Source organism: Podarcis cretensis, assembly GCF_951804945.1.
Source record: "Podarcis cretensis genome assembly, chromosome: 3".
NCBI lineage: Eukaryota > Metazoa > Chordata > Lepidosauria > Squamata > Lacertidae > Podarcis > Podarcis cretensis.
This window is the reverse complement of record NC_137172.1, coordinates 110,171,347-110,183,576: the sequence shown is the minus strand read 5'-3', so window position 1 is coordinate 110,183,576 and position 12,230 is coordinate 110,171,347. Positions and strand designations below refer to the sequence as shown.

The following is a 12,230-nucleotide window of genomic DNA, read 5'->3' as shown; positions in this document are numbered from 1 at the left end:
TATTTTTTACATTGTAGTTCTGAGGAGTAGCACTGTCTTTGTTTTGTTTTTTGTTTGTTTCTATAAACTATTCTGGGAAGTATTTTTTGTTAAAAATAAACATTTTAATATATAAACATTACTCTTATTTAAGATCCAAGCAAAAACATTTCATTTGTCCAGGAGTTCTGAAAGATTATACTGATTTTTAATTTGTGCAAATGTTTTGTTAAAATCAGTTTATGATTTATATGTTGCCTTCATTGGGTGTGACAATGAGGAAAGGTGATATAAAAATGTGTTAAATAATAAATGGGTTGTGTTTTTACTCGTTTTTGTTGGGAGCCACCCCGAGTGGCTGGGGCAATCCACACACACACACACACACACACACACACACACACACACAGAGAGAGATACATACCCCCCACCCCCACACACCATGATCCAACTGCAGAAGAAGAAAAGAGCCACAGTATCATGTTAGCAAAGGATGTAAATGAAGAGAAAGGTGTACCTCAAGGAACAGATTTTATCTAAGTGTCTAGCATGCCATGACAATTATATTTGAATTGTTAGTTTGCACAAAGACCCCTAGACAATACCTACCGTAATGACTTTGCATGAAACCCTTCCCAAAACATTTTAAGAAATGACCCAAGCTAAGGACTATTGATCTGTTCTAGAGTGTTCCCCTTCTTGGGGCCAGATATTAATTTGTGTTAATAGTGAATCACTTCCACCAGTAAAGAACAGCCCATGGTTGTATCAATCACTGTCTTTGCTTGGCGTTTGCTAATTAGTTAACAGTTCTTTACTATAATTAGATGGTACATAGTTTTCCATTCAAAAAACTTTTTAGAATGACTTATAACAGTTGAAAATAACTTAGACTGGATATTACTGCATCAGCATTTGTATTAACCAGAAATAAAATTTTAGCTACCTTCATTACTTAGAGATCTAAGTAAAACTTCTCTGTACTGGATAAAAAAAATGAAAGAAACTGATACAGAGCAGCTCCATAATATATGAATCCTTAAAATGAAAAGCAGTTTATTTCATTCTTTGACAACATTTGATCTACCTGAGAAACTTGTAAAGTCAAAATGCAATCTGGAATAATCCAAGTAACAAGGTGTGAATGTCTTGCCCTTGCAGCTGACATAGAATCATAGAACTGTAGAGTTGGAAGGGACCATGAGGGTAATCTAGGCCAAACCCCTGCAATGCAGGAATCATTTACTCAGCGTGGGGCTTGAAACCACAACCCTGAGATTAAGAGTGTCAGCTCAGTTTGTTAGAGCATAGTGCTGATCATGCCAAGGTCGCAGGTCTCATCCCCACTTGGGACAGCTGCATATTCCTGCATTGTGGGAGCGTTGGACTCTGCAGCGTACCTTCCAACCCTGCAATTCTAGGATTCTAATGTGTATGCCAGGGATCAGCAACCTTTTTCAGCTGTGGGCCGGTCCACCATCCCTCAGACCTTGTGGGGGGCCGTACTAGATATTTTTTTGGGGAAAATAAATTCCTATGCCCCACAAATAACTCATAAAAGCACACATTCTACTCATGTAAGAACACCAGGCAGGCCCCACAAATAACCCAGAGATGCATTTTAAATAAAAGGACACATTCTACACATACAAAAACACGCTGATTCCCAGACCGTCCGTGGGCCGGATTGAGAAGGCGATTGGGCCGCATCTGACCCCTGGGCCTTAGGTTGCCTACTCTTGGTGTATGCTCTACTGACACTCTTTGATGGAATGCAAACTGTGATCATGTGCATTTATGCACTTCGAGGACTATATTTGCTCTAAGCATCTTGAGGAGAAAACCTTAGTACTAAATGTTTATTTTAATTCATAAAATTAAACCAGCACAATTGTGCCAAAATTCAATATTAGTTCTCAAATGTTATTTTCTTGACAAAGGCTCCCTCTAGTGGTATATGTTAAAGCGAAATGTTTTGGACTTCTGCAAAAGTTCCCTTTGATTTTATTTTCACTTTACATGTAAATTTGGAATAGTCAGCTGCTTTCCTAGCAAGACACCCATCTGATTAGCCTGTGCGTGTTCACAGAATGAATAAAGAGGTCATTAGGTGAGGATGGATAAGAGGCTTTGTCAGCTGAAAAAGCTGTCCTTTGCATTTTGTTGATGTCTTGCAGTAGAATAGCCTTTGGCTTTAAAATTGTCTGTATTGCTAAAAATCAAATGACCTCTACAATACAAAAACAAAACAAGAATGTGCAAACAGTTCTAGAAGTCTATCCTTGACCACAGTGTGTTTTCATTTAATAAAGATCTATGCAGATACAAAGGAGATAATTTTATAATCTAGACAAAATAAATACTTTATGGTAGTTGAACACAAAGCTGTTCTTGCCATTTTGTGCACCGTATTCTGTATGCAGCATTAAGGGCACTAACTGCAATATTCCTTATTCTTCAAGGAATTGCATACCTTTCATTTGTATATTTCACACCCTATGTTACGTTATCCAGTAAATAGTGAAGCCCTGAAGGAGATTCATACTTTTGATTCTTTCTACAAGGGGACGCAGGTGGCGCTGTGGTTTAAACCACAGAGCCTAGGACTTGCTGATCAGAAGGTTGGCAGTTCAAATCCCTGCGACAGGGTGAGCTCTCCTTGCTTGGTCCCAGCTCCTGCCAACCTAGCAGTTTGAAAGCACGAAGTGCAAGTAGATAAATAGGTTCCACTCAGGCGGGAAGGTAAACGGCATTTCCGTGCACTGCTCTGGTTCACCAGAAGCGGCTTAGTCATGCTGGCCACATGACTCGGAAGCTGTACACCGGCGCCCTCGACCAATAAAGCGAGATGAGCGCCGCAACCCCAGAGTCGGCCACGACTGGACCTAATGGTCAGGGGTTCCTTTACCTTTACCTTTACAAGGGGTATGGAGTGGTGGTGGATGACCCAGTTCAGAGGCATGTCAGTATGGGGTACACAGCCACTCGAAGGGGTAGTAGTTAGCATGTGCAGAAAGTGTTAAAGACACCTGTACGCTATGAAGTTTTCAGCTTTGCAGTCATGTTCTATATCCCAGTTACCAGGATTGGTTTCCGGGAGATGAGACTGTTATGAAAATAAACTATAGACGATTGACAAGGATTTAGAGCTTGCCTAAAGCACTTCTGTCAGCAGTGAATATCTACATCACATCCCTATTGTGAGAACAGAATGGGGCTGGATCTAGACACATCAAATACGTGTTTCAGTTTAAAGCATAAATTTAAACAGGGATCACAACTAAAGAAAAACAGGACTTCATGTCACCATCTGGTGGCACAATGTTATATCGCATATACGATGCATATAAATTGCTTTTTCTTTACCAGTCTAGCTGAGTCCTGGGTCAAGTATTACAAAACAGCATAAAAGAAAATGGAGAAAGAAGTAATGAAGAATTATAAGGATGACTGTGAGATGCAGAGCACCCCAATCTACCAACCACTAAACTGCAGAGTGTGCCCATCCAACTACCAACTTTCGAATCTATTTTTGCCATTATTTGGTGGTTGGACTATGGGGCTGAGTATTCCTCTTCTGGCTTGCAGATTCCCTTCCACTGGTTTTAACCACATTGGTACTGCCATTAACCATGTATTGAAGCCATAGATAAATGAAGCAAACTGTGGTTGGTATTAACAGCAGTTAATTGTAATACAGTGGTACCTCGGGTTAAGTACTTAATTTGTTCCCGAGATCCGTTCTTAACCTGAAACTGTTCTTAACCTGAAGCACCACTTTAGCTAATGGGGCCTGCTGCCGTGCCGCAGGAGCCCGATTTCTGTTCTTACCCTGAAGCAAAGTTCTTAACCTGAAGCACTATTTCTGGGTTAGTGGAGTGTGTAACCTGAAGCATATGTAACCTGAAGCGTATGTAACCCGAGGTACCACTGTATATAAATAACTGTTAACCATGGTTAAGACTGTTGAGGAAGATTATTTGCATGAGAGAAGAGGGGCTATGGTGGTACACATTCCTGTGCATCACTTGTGTTCTTCCAAACCTGGTTAAGAAATTGAGGGAGTAGGACTGTGAAAACACAATGAAGTTTTCTGAAATACCAGTGGCATGCTTCCCCTAGCAAATATAATGAACTTCCTTTGGGGTGTTTTTGTACTTAAGATAAAAATGTTGCATTGTTGGTTACATTAATTGGCAGGCAGTTGTGTGAGGGAAATTCCTTTCTGCCTTATTTTTTTTTTTTACTGTATTTTCTGTTAAACGTTCTCCTTTTTGAAATGCATTGTTTTATAAAATTAATGAATGACCAAAAGAGAAATTAAATTGAGCAACTGCTTGTAAAATCTAGAAATCAAACATACCGTAATATTTCTAGAAAGCACATCAATCTATGTGTACAGGTTTCAAGCATGTTAAAATTAGTAGGTCAACAGTTTTTGGCATTTCACTTTTTAAAATTTAAAATATTTTTTTTATTAGTTTTAACTATCAGACTTAATAGTTGTTTGTTACCTAAAAGGCCTCTAAGAAACTTGCATTTTAAAACATAAACATACATTATATCATAGAAAAACCATATACAAATCAACATTTTCATGCAACACCTGTAATTCTAATTCACTCACACATATGCAAAAATTAGTCTCGCAGACTTTCTAAGTCTTGGCACTGAAGCTCAGTGCTTGGAACCAGAAGGTTTTATGAGAATAAAGATACATAGCTATTGAACCCAAATGCATTCATTTCAAAAGAAACGATCTACAAGCAAAGCAGTTCAGCAACAACTATGCTGCTTTATCCTGGTGAACAAAAGCATTATACCAGGACATGGAAGACATTGGTTCAAATCACACATCTGCTGAACATTGTTTTTCCCAAACATGGTGATAGGAGCGAGCCAGCAGTAAATTACAAATGAACAAGTTGTAGTTAAGTCCTTATTGGCAAAAACAGCATCTGCATAAAGGTAAAGGTAAAGGTACCCCTGCCCGTACGAGCCAGTCTTGACAGACTCTGGGGTTGTGCGCCCATCTCACTTAAGAGGCCAGGGGCCAGCACTGTCCGGAGACACTTCCGGGTCACGTGGCCAGCGTGACATCGCTGCTCTGGCAAGCCAGAGCCGCACACGGAAACGCCGTTTACCTTCCCGCTGGTAAGCGGTCCCTATTTATCTACTTGCACCCGGAGGTGCTTTCGAACTGCTAGGTTGGCAGGCGCTGGGACCGAGCAGCGGGAGCGCACCCCGCAGCAGGGATTCGAACCGCCGACCTTTCGATCGGCAAGTCCTAGGCGCTGAGGCTTTAACCCACAGCGCCACCTGCGTCCCTTTGTTACCTAAAAGGCCTCTAAGAAACTTGCATTTTAAAACATAAACATACATTATATCATAGAAAAACCATATACAAATCAACATTTTCATGCAACACCTGTAATTCTAATTCACTCACACATATGCAAAAATTAGTCTCGCAGACTTTCTAAGTCTTGGCACTGAAGCTCAGTGCTTGGAGCCAGAAGGTTTTATGAGAATAAAGATACATAGCTATTGAACCCAAATGCTGAACATTAATGCTGAACATCTGCTGAACATTGTTTTTCCCAAACATGGTGATAGGAGCGAGCCAGCAGTAAATTACAAATGAACAAGTTGTAGTTAAGTCCTTATTGGCAAAAACAGCATCTGCATAGGAGTGCCTAATGAGCATAGGAACTCATCTCTGCCAGGTCTTGTCCCCATGAAGCAATTGCTGAGACTTAAGATCCCCACCTCCCCATAGCTGCCAAAGTCCCCTCCTCTACTGGATTTCCCCCAAGCAACCTGAGACCATACCTGTCTGAAGCTAGCTTCTTCTCTACCCTCTTCATCCCTCTCCTGGTTCTGGGAGACTAGAGCTTGTTGCAGCAGAAGGGGGAGACACCTGTGCGACTTGCCAGCCAGACTTAGCTCTGCCTCCTCTCCTGCTTCTGATTCTTCTGATTCTGGACTTCTCTCTGCCAAACACTCCTTCCACTCACTAAGCCCTGTTACTTCTTCAGTTTCATACACTTCCCCCCAATCTTCTCCCTCTGACCACTCATTGTTGTCCTACCACCAATCCCCTGGCTCTGAGCCTTCTTTCTGGGGGGGTGGTCCTCAGCTGGTTCCTCCCACCATTCCTCTTGCGGCTAACCAGTCTGTGACACATAGGCACAACAGATGTTTTCCAAGCAAGTCAAAACATTTATTGGTGTTCAGTAAACAGTGAGCTTTTGAAAGAGAACTGCAGATATAGTTTACTCATGGGGATTAGAACATGAGCTTCTACCTCCAGAGAGCAAATCCCTAACTAGTTTCCTGTAGTAGTATCAATCTAGTACAGTGGTACCTCGGGTTAAGTACTTAATTCGTTTTGGAGGTCCGTTCTTAACCTGAAACTGTTCTTAACCTCTTAACCTGTTCTTAGCTCATGGGACCTCCTGCTGCTGCTGTGCCGCCGGAGCACGATTTCTGTTCTCATCCTGAGGTAAAGTTCTTAACCCAAAGTACTATTTCTGGGTTAGCGGAGTCTGTAACCTGAAGCGTATGTAACCTGAAGCGTTTGTAACCCGAGTTACCACTGTACAGTGGAACCTCAGGTTACGTACCGTCCTCCTTACTCTGCTTGGAGGTCTTTAAGCAGAGGCTTGACAACCATATGTCAGGAGTGCTCTGATGGTGTTTCCTGCTTGGCAGGGGGTTGGACTCGATGGCCCTTGTGGTCTCTTCCAACTCTATGATTCTATGCTTTGGGTAACGAGCTCCACTAACCCAGAAGTAGATGTTCCTGGTAGTGAAATTTGCCCTGGGATGAGAGCAGAAGTCACAAGCGGGCAGCACGGCAGCAGCAGGTGGCCCCATTAGCAAAAGTGTGCCTCAGGTTAAGAACCGTTTCGGGTTAAGAACGGACCTCCAGAATGAATTAAGTTAGTAACTGGAGGTACCACTGTATAACCACATCAATAGCTTTTTTACTTCTGGTCATTCCTAGTGATCTGCCACAATTTCCCCCTTCTTAGGCCAATGCAGTCCAAGAGCCTTGACTATGGTACCCAATTAGTTATGGTGTTGGGGTAAAACAGATTCTTTAGAATTGCTATATTTTGAAGAGCAAAAAAGAGGGCATATTTGCCGACTTCTACTTTTAACTACGGCTCGCTACGACGACACTCATTTTATTTTTTAAAAAAAATAATATTTATTACTTTTAAAGCTTACAAAAAAGAAAAGAAAAAAGACAGGAGAAAGAAAACAAAAAAGAGAAAAAACAATACAGTACAATATATAAACAATACAAAACACAACCTTAACACATTAAACTAAACACAATAAACTAAACTAAACTAAAACAATTTAAAAACATACATCATACCTTTTCCATACTCTATCTTTCATTCCCTTGTTTCATCAACCTCCTCACACCTCCCTTTTTGTATTCCACTTCTATTAATTGTTTCAGCAATTCCTTTCCATCTTTCTCTATTTTCTGTCATATAAATGTCTTAACATATTTTTAATCTTATTTCCATTAAAACTAATATACATATTTAAGCTTAACTCCTTATAACATTTCTACTAAGGCCATAAAATTTCATTCCAACATTTTTCTATCACTCATTAATTTTACAGTATTTCTATATACAGACTTTAAATTTTCCAATTCTCTTCCACCATCTCCTCTCCCCGGTCTCGGACTCTGCCAGTCACTTCCGTCAACTCCATACAGTCCATCAACCTGGAGATCTTATGTCCGAGGCTCTTAACTCTTTTCCAAGTCCCTTCTGCAGGTCTTCTTCATATTCTTTGATGCTATAGAGCAGATCTCGGGAAAACTCCGACCCAACAATATTTTTATTCCTCCTCGACAGGTCAGCCAGATTTCCATAGTTAAAGCTAAGATCCATAAAGTATTTCAGGACATGTTTCAAGATTCCTCCAAATCCAAAGGCCCCCAGAACTCCAGTCTCCTCCTGACCCAAGTCCATGTCCCAAAATTCAGTTAATCCCTGCATGGAGGGATCTTTCCAGCTTTCCTTCTCCAGTCCAGGCCAGGCTCCGATGCTCAAAATCTGACTTTTTCTAGAATCAATCATAAAAGGCCTCAACTTATAGTCCTCAATTTGCCTTTGTAAGGCTGAGGCTCCCACTTGTATTACTTTAGGTTTGACAACAACAACTTTCTCCTTCTCCTCCACAATTTGTTCTGCTGAAATAGATTCCTGTACCAAATCCTGAATAATTTCTGTATTGGTGCTCACTTTTTGTCCCAAATTAATCGCTTTTTGTCCCAAGTTATCAATTTTAGTAGTCATAACATCGGTCTTCTTGTGAAGCTGTTCCAACAAATAGCTTATCTTACATAATGCAGTCACTAAGGCTTCTCCTGTCGACATTCTTAAATGGTCCAAGGTCAATCCCTGATTCTCACAGTTCTTATCCTGCAGCTGAAGATTCCCCAGCTCCACTCTTGTAACAGGTTCCAAAGCTCCCTCTAGAGGGAAACAGTCTCCACTTGTATCAATCCTTTCAAGCATAGTTCAAAAAGTAAAGTTAGTTTCAATTTTCAGTTACTTTTCCTCCTTTTTAAACGCAGAAGAGGACAATGGAAACAATATATTTCTCTTATTTAACTAACTGTCAACATGTTTTATTCACAGTCAATGAATTCTCCCAAAACGTCAATCTACTGGCAGCCCGTTTCCAGGTTCAGAGCAGTGGTAATTTAATTTTTATCACTCTCTCCTGCAGGCTTACACGATCCAAAACTTCCCCCCTCTTCTCCTGCTTCCAAAGGGGGTTTAATGATTTTAATCGATGGAAGTTTAATCCTTTACATAAGGCTTTCCAAGACCTTAGCTTGCAGCTTCTTTGCTTCAATCTATTTACAAAAGGGGAAGGCGGACTTCCTGTTTGAAACCTTCCCGTTTCGGTACCAAATTAAGACTTTTGTAAATCCAATTTTCCGTTCTACTCACGGGTAGTTGTTTAAAGTCAAATTGTCCACAGGAAAAAGTCAGCGCTCTCCGGCAACAGCAATGCGGCTTCACTCCATGAAAAAAGCAGTCAATTCGAAGCACCGTGCCACTCACCCCATGTCGCTCCGGGTCCCCGAAACCGGGTCTCCCCGTGAGTAGGGGAGGCGCAAAAGGTGCCAGCCGAATCCCACGCTCACAGGCTTTGACGACACTCATTTTAAATACCCCTACTATATGTAGGTTATAGAAGCTGTGATGTATTGCTAGTAGCAATGTTCTTAACTATCAACAACAAAATAATACCTACTGCTCCTTCACTTGCCTCATGAAAGTATTTGGGCTCATGTTCACATCTTTGTGAATATAATAATAATAATAATAATAATAATAATAATAATAATATTTTATTATTTGTATCCCGCCCATCTGGCTGGGTTTCCCCAGACACTCTGGGCGGCTTCCAACAAAGATGAAAGATACACTAAAATGCCACATATTAAAAACTTCCCTGAACAGGGCTGCCTTAAGATGTCCTCTGAATGTCAGGTAGTTGTTTATCTCTTTGACTTCTGATGGGAGGGCATTCCACAGGGCGGGTGCCACTACCGATAAGGCCCTCTGCTTGGTTCCCTGTAGCTTTGCTTCTTGCCATGAGGGAACCGCCAGAAGGCCCTTGGCGCTGGACTTCAGCGTCCGGGCAGAACGATGGGGGTGGAGACACTCCTTCAGATATACTGGGCCGAGGCCATTTAGGGCTTTAAAGGTCAGCACCAACACTTTGAATTGTGCTCAGAAACGTACTGGGAGCCAATGTAGGTTTTTCAAGACCGGTGTTATGTGGTCTCGGCGGCCACCCCCAGTCACCAGTCTAGCTGCCGCATTCTGGATTAGTTGTAGTTTCCGGGTCACCTTCAAAGGTAGCACCACTCTTGCGAGACAGTCTGCGAGCAGGTAGGGTCTCGGCCTGCGTACCAGGTGGAGCTGGTAGACAGCTGCCCTGGATACAGAATTGACCTGCGCCTCCATGGACAGCTGTGTGTCCAAAATGACTCCCAGGCTGCGCATCTGGTCCTTCAGGGGCACAGTTACCCCATTCAGGACCAGGGAATCCTCCACACCTGCCCGCCTCCTGTCCCCCAAAAACAGTACTTCTGTCTTGTCAGGATTCAACCTCAATCCATTAGCCGCCATCCATCCTCCAACCGCCTCCAGGCACTCACACAGGACCTTCACCGCCTTCACTGGTTCTGATTTGAAAGAGAGGTAGAGCTGGGTATTATCTGCATATTGATGGACACCCAGTCCAAACCCCCTGATGATCTCTCCCAGCGGCTTCATATAGATGTTAAAAAGCATGGGGGAGAGGACGGAACCCTGAGGCACCCCACAAGTGGGGGCCCAGGGGTCTGAACACTCATCCCCCACCACCACTTTCTGAACACGGCCCAGGAGGAACATAAGTGAACATAAGTGTGCACAGAACAATTTATTAAACTGTTTAACATGTACATATGGACTCTCATTAAGGGCAGGGGGATGTTAACTCTTGCCCTCCCAGATTCCTCCAAGATCTTGTAGCTGAGCCAGCATCCTTTTAGTTCAGCCACAAGAGAAGGAATTTATACTGTATGTAGCTAGTTTAAGATGCTGCTCTGTTGTGATTATCTGCTGCAGACTAGTTTAGCCGGGTGCCTTAGATCTGAGTCTAATGCACTAGAACAATTTTCTTGAGTTACTGTAAACAAAAAACAAAAAAACTTGGATATTTTGCCCAATTTTAAAAATGCGCCCAGACATAAATTTTGATCCTGAAAAAGAGAATATGTCCGGGGGCGGGAGGGAGAGGACATATGGCAACTAGACCTGAAAAAGAGGATGTGTCCTGGAAAAAGAGCACATATGGCAACCCAAAGTCCTACATTCACACTCTGATGGTTCTCTTAACATGATTACAATGTCAAGGCAGGCAGATTTGGGCATTACACCCTCTCCTGGTATGCCCTGCGGAAGACCTTAAGGTCCACAAATGACAACACTTTGGAGCTGCCAGGTCTCAAGGTGGTTAGATTGGTCTCAACTAGGGCCAGGGCCTTTTCAGTACTGGCCCTGACTTGGTGGAACGCTCTGCCACAAGAGACTAGGGCCTGCGGGACTTGACATCTTTCCGCAGGGCCTGCAAGACAGAGCTGTTCCGCCTGGCCTTTCGTTTGGACTCAGTCTGACCCTTCTGTTTCCCTCCCCTTATGGTTTTGATTTATGGGCTACTTTTAAAATGAGGCTGCATTTTAAATTGCATTTTAACCTGTATTTTAAATTGGGTCCCCCCCCCATTATGTTTTTGTTGTAATTTTACTGGTGTTAGCTGCTCTGAGCCCAGCTCTGGCCGGGGAGGGCGGGGTATAAATAAAATTTATTATTATTATCATTATTATACCTTGCAGCCCATTCATGGGGTCTTCCAAAAATGACTTCCTTGTTTCTAAACCTTTTGCTGCATCTGCTGGCCTGCTCATGGTTAAGTTGTTAACACTACAGCTGCCAATTCATCAACAAACCTCTTGGCTTGTTCTTGTGCCTTTAATAGCTAGATAATCTTCATAAATCAGTAGGTGAAGATTTTCAGATGACTAGGTTACATTACCACTTGCTGATTCAGTTGAGCATGACAAAATACTGTAAAAAAATGGTAACAACTTCACACTGGTAACGCTTCCTTACTCTGTACAGCTCACATTCACTAGCACATTATGCAGGATAATATGTGTCACAGACCCATGTAAGGATGAATAGATTTCCTTTTGGTGTGCAAAAAAGCATTTCCTGAGAATAAAGACGACAGCAATGGATGTAAGAGCATGCTTCTTAAACCGGGAACATTTGATTCCATTATGTTTGTCTCCAGTCTTGGGAGTTGTCTTTGATGTAATCTCTTTTTGTTTTGGATTTGTTGTAGGGTTGCAATTGGCTCTTCCCAAAATCATCTTCTACACTGTAAGTCTAGCTTACATATAGAAGGTGTTATTTTTCCCTCAAGCCCATCTCTCTTCCACACATCTTTATGTAGATGTAGTTATATGCATGACAGTTGATGAAAGCGAGCAGACTGCAGTGGTGTAATTCTGTATATTGTATCATCTTGAGAATGGGCAGTTGTTCCTGTGTCCATTTAAGTGTCCATTTAATAATACTGTTTAAAAAAGGATGGAAATCTGCTTCTTGGGGCTATTTGTCATTGGTTACCCTCAACTTTAGCAAGAA

The 12,230-nt window shown here is 42.0% G+C and overlaps 1 protein-coding gene across 4 annotated transcripts in view; it reads left to right on the top strand.

Moving 5' to 3' along the window:
- MACROD2 (mono-ADP ribosylhydrolase 2) overlaps window positions 1-12,230 on the top strand; it is a 992,621-nt gene that overhangs the window by 13,194 nt on the left and 967,197 nt on the right. The gene's annotated exons all lie outside the window — the stretch shown is intronic.